Genomic DNA, 5,784 nt, shown 5'->3' on the forward strand with positions numbered 1-5,784 from the left:
CTGTGGAGCTTGGCATTACGTGAAATTTTGTCCGTTCAAACAGCAGGTGTGCGATCGCTGTCATAAGGTTGGTCACAAAAGCGGTTTTGCCAATCCCATCGACCCAATAGCCGTCGAAATGCACAGACGCAGCATCGTTATCCCAAAAAGCCGGTTCCCTCATCAGGAAGTTTAGCAGCAGTCTTCTACACCCATGCCGCCACGCGATGCAAATTTCTTACCCTCACAATCAATGGTCAGCCAGTTCGATTGCAGTTGGACACTGCATCAGATATCACTATTCTGTCGGAAGATACTTGGCGAACCTTGGGTCAACCTCCCATCAAACCATCTTCGCAGACAGCCGTTAGTGCACGTGGGGGTCATCTCCGCCCTCATGGTGAACTTAATTGCTGTATTTCGTTCAGAGGTACAACCTTCAATGGTACGTGCTAAATCACCAAATCTCCTCTCAACCTTCTGGGTTTGGATTGGTTCGAAGAACTTGGTCTTGCCAATCTTCCTATCAGCACTATCTGTAATCAAGTACAAACTCCTTCTACTACACAACAGCATGCTGCAGACCTCCAAAATCGATTCATCGAACTCCTCCAGCCTGGACGGAAACTACAAACAGTCCATAGTGCGATGGCACCCAGGCGAGTAACCCGGCAGAATCCTCGAATGCAGAACACTCGAATTCCCTACAAAGTTGGTGCGAAAGTGTATGTTAGGGACTATAGACATGGGTATGATAGATGGATAGAGGGTGAAGCCGCAAAGAGACAGGGGAAGGTCATGTATGAGGTCAGAGTAAACCAATAAATCTGGACCAGGCATTATAATAAACTACGACCAAGAGATGCCAACGAAAAAATTGGAATTATTAACCGAGTTCCCCTCGACTTACTGCTAAATACTTTTCAACTTCCGCCGATGCCTACAACGGAGGCAACTGAGTCATCTAATCAAGCAGAACATTCTTCAGGTTCTTGGTCGTTACCTCGAAGGAGGTCAAAGCGCAAACGAAGAAAACCAAAGAACTTTCAGGCAGACCCACGGTTGCGTCGCTATTAATTTAATTTTCCCAAGGGAAGGTGTTAGGATATTCACAGGAATATCCTAAAATTATCTCGAAAGTAAAGTCGTATGTTTTCAGACTCTTCACATATTTCGCATGTTATTTTCTATTGGTCATTATTTGCAGTTGTCCTAACTATGACTTTCATGTGTCGTTTTCCTATTGGTCAATTTTGAGTTGTCCTAATTATAACCTTTACGTGTCCTTCCTTTCCATTGGTTACTGTTAATAGTCATCTTAACTGTATAAATATGCCTTGTCTGTAAACCATTTTTGTTCTGCTGCTGACCCCATAAACAATTCTCATTTGACGGCTGTGTTCTGATTTATTGGAGTTGGGGAACAGTATTGGCGTCGAACTAGGATATCTGAATTTGGTCAATCGGTAGAATTTCGTGTAGTGCTATCGCAATACGTATTATTTCGGCAATTTATATTATTTGGCGACATATAATTAGTGGCAATTTATAACAATTTGTACCAAGGGATTTGTCGCTAAACTTGTCTTCATCCTCTACGACCAGCTTAGGAATTGACTTCCTTGCACGGTTGTGGGGCGTCTCGGACTATCGACCAATTTTCGAGTAGCTTACCGACCAATATTTGTTTAGTACTGTAAAATACAAACCTAAATTCCAATAGGTCCGGTTGTGGCTGAATAACTACGGAATATGTTTGTAGACTCGTGACCCAGTCTCGAAATCAGAACAAAGTGTTTTGGGTAACAACGGTACTAAAATGCATCATATATACAAATGTACAAATTTACCTAAACAAATATCACCACCTAGTTGTTCAACCAACAATTACTAATAATTGATACCAAAATATTCAATCTAAATTACAATGAATAGCAAAGTGGTAAGAAATATATGAAAATGACCGAAAAACACCAAAAGGTGAGTGTTATTCTATCTTTTCTGGATAGATCAAGTAAGATTCTGTTTGAGCGGCTGTTCTATAACACATAGTGTTTTAATTTCTGGGAAAGTGTTCCAAATTACAACCAAAAAATGCACGATCCCAGTCAAAATCAAACCGCACAATCAAAGAGCGAGCAGTCAATATGGCAGCCGCCAGAATTATAACAATTAAAACAAACTAAATACAGTTCAGTAAGGAACATAGAGACTCAATAAAAACGATAGGAAAACCAAGAAAATTAAACGTTACAGTCTTAATTAGCATCAAACAGTTAACAATATATACACATAAAGAAACCACAAGGAAGAAATTACAAATGTTTGCATGGAGGGATTTTCACTTTCATAATTGACCTAACACTGGCCTCCAAAATCCCTCCATACTGCACAAGCTATTCTGATGCCCTTTTTGCCATGGTTCACCTAATCGCATATTCCACACTAAAAGAACGGGTAGGACTTACAACAGTACGCCTACTCGTCCTGTCTACATTGTTATAACAAGTAACTAATTGGAACCTTCTTTGTAGAACTTCACTTAGCCTCACGCTTAAAATTTCTGCTGCCATCTCAAGCTTCGGTATAGTGACTGGTTTTATAGGTGCTACCCTGGACTTGCTGTACAGCAAAATACAATACGGCGGTTCGTTCAAATAACTGACCCGTGCATAAGCTACTGCTCCATAACTAATCTCGGATAATCGTGAAGTTAGTCGACAGGAAACTCTGGACCCATTTCTCGTGCTAGTTGGCACTCATCAGCAAGATGTACCTATAATCGTGAGAGAACTGATACACCCTGATAAATTCGATCCCGTGTCACTCAGCTTCACAATCACAGACGTGATCACTGGACTATCCCGTTCGCGAGTGACCTTCTGTTAGACTGAGATGTATATTTGTCAAATCACGAGATTTGTACCAGTCGCAACAATTGAGATATGTCATTGAATAAGAAGAAGAGAATTCAGTGAAGAAATTTTCCTTTCGATGAAACCATTTACTTAAGCTGTACGTTCGTATATATAGTTAGATGAAAAATATATGTCTACAGGGGGCCAAGAAAGATTGCATTATAAATTGATTCGGCAACAAATAACAAATGAGGTTACGTCTTAATCAAGGGGTATGAAAGAAATTAATAATTTATGGGTCAGATAGTCCTATTGACAAATGTGAAGAAAAGCGACAAACACAAAGGTCATAATAATAATCTGAATAATAATCAAGAAAACTTGTAAAAGGTAATAATAACAACTGATTAGAGTTTAAAATGTAAAACAGAAATTAAAAGAAATCCGATAATAATCAAATAAAAGTGCAGAAAAAAACAACAATCAGAAACATACAATCAAGGGAATTAGGGTCATGGAAGTGTGAGAGGTTGGACAAATCGTTTCTGCACGCAAAAGTCAGGCTTAAGTTTACGGATCGCCCATTCCTCAGCAATGCATAAAATATTGATTAGAACCTCCTTTGATCCGGTTCCTTTGATTCGATAGATTACTTTAAAAGACGAGTCTTTTGGAGCGATGTGTCCACAGTCGGTCAAATGCTCTTGTATCGAACTAGTTATCTTCTTTACATTCTCCTTTTTAAGAGCCAAGTCGGATAGTAATTCAAGAGGCGTTTGGAAAGCGATCGCTTTGTGCGGCCTATGTAACGTGTCCCACATGAGCAAGTAAATTTATAGATACACATCGATGTGGTCCAAAGCGAGAGTTAATCATTAACACACCACCGAACGGTAGGCAAGCTAGAGAAAACAATTCGAAGCTTGGCTGTGTAGAAAGTTTTATTCAACGATTTTGAAATCCGTTTATTCAGGATTTCAGCAGCCCTGTCTCCTTTGAATTCCATATTCACAAAGAAGCTTTTTCTTCTGTACTGTCAAAGCTTTTTCTTGATGAGGTCTAGGCGCTGCGTTGCTATCGATGAATCTAGGTGGATAACCGTTTTGGATGAGGGTCTTTCGAAGATGAAGTAGTTCTTCAATTTTGGTCTCATTGGAACAGATTCGCTTGATCCTTGAGGATAAAGAGTGAATTAAGTTTCTCTTTCGACTCAGTGGAACCCAACTATGGAAATTCGTGTATTGTCCATTCCAAGCTGGTTTTCTATACAAAGATCTCTGTAAATAACCATCAGGTATTCTTTTTCAAACGGACATCGAGAAAATGGAATTCACAGTTCACTACTGCCTCTAAGGTAAATTGAATTGGCGGGTGACAATTATTGAAAATATTTAACATTTCATTGTGGTCCATGTCACCTTCACAAATAATGAAAATATCATCCATATATGTCATGTATAAATGAAATTTCTCAATTATTGGGCGAAGTACAGAATTTTCTGGATTGGCCATGAAACAATCAGCCAAGAGAGGACCCAATGGAGAGCCCATTGCAACTCCATCTGTTTGTCTATAGAAAACATCATTAAATTTAAATTGCACTTTGAGCGCACATCGTAGAAGTAGTTCTTTAAGATAATGTTTTGGGATACACATATCAAGATTATTGCTTTCAATATAGTCATATAAAAACAAACAGTTTCTGTGAGAGGAACATTTGTAAACAGCAAAGTGACATGTAATGAGAACATTTTCTTACCAATTACGTTGATATTTCTAATTGAGTCGACAACTTCAAAGGAATCAAGCGAACTGTAAATATTGATGTGATTTTTAACAGGTTGTAAAATGTCAACTAACCATTTAGCAATAGAGTGAAATGTTTATATCAAGTATGGGACGTAAAGGGACATTATTCTTATGAACGTTTTGCAGTCCATATAGTCTAGGTATAACGGAACCCGATGGTTTCAGATTTTCAAAGAGGTCACAATTGATAATAAACTCATGTTTCATCTTCCTTAGGATTTTAATTAGCATCTGTTCCTTTATTTCAGTTGTGTCATTTTGAACGGTTTCTTTAGAGAATTTGACTGGATCAGATAATAGAGAAAACATTTTGGAAATATAGTCAAGGCGATCAAAAAATACAAATCCTGCACCTTTGTATAAGCGAAATAAAACTAGGCCCTGAATTTTCCGAAGATCAGATAATTGAGATTTATGTTTTTTCATTTATTATTATCTTATACAAGTTTTCTTGATTATTATTCAGATTATTATTATGACCTTTGTGTTTGTCGCTTTTCTTCATATTTGTCAATAGGACTATCTGACCCATAAATTATTAATTTCTTTCATACCCCTTGATTAAGACGTAACCTCATTTATTATTTGTTGCCGAATCAATTTATAGTGCAATCTTTCTTAGCCTCCTGTAGACATATATTTTTCATCTAACTAAATATACGAACATACAGCTTAAGTAAATGGTTTCGTCAAAAATAAAATTTCTTCTCTGAATTCTCTTCTTCTTATTCAATTGAGATATGACTGTTTGTCACATTTGAACGATCTTTAAACAACCTATAACGAGCGTATTCATGATAGTATTTAATGAGTGTCATAAAATTTAATTAGAAAACAGTCAAGAATTTGAAATGACAGGCCCGATGTGATGAAAATTATTTTTGAGTTTTCATGTGTAAATCGTTGTGTCAACAACTGGATTCTTTGTGCAGTACGTCAAACCCTAGCAACTAAATCTCACAGTTGCTTCGAAAGTATTTTTGCGAAATTCGATTAATGATTTCAATATGTGGTTGTGCTTCCCATTTGACTTGATATTTCATTCCAATTTATGTGAAGATAACTAGATCAAACATGATCACCAACATTGATTACCGTATATATATAGTTATCTTTGGACTGTACAATTGTCTACATC

Source organism: Schistosoma mansoni (assembly GCF_000237925.1).
Source record: "Schistosoma mansoni, WGS project CABG00000000 data, supercontig 0240, strain Puerto Rico, whole genome shotgun sequence".
Taxonomy (NCBI): domain Eukaryota; kingdom Metazoa; phylum Platyhelminthes; class Trematoda; order Strigeidida; family Schistosomatidae; genus Schistosoma; species Schistosoma mansoni.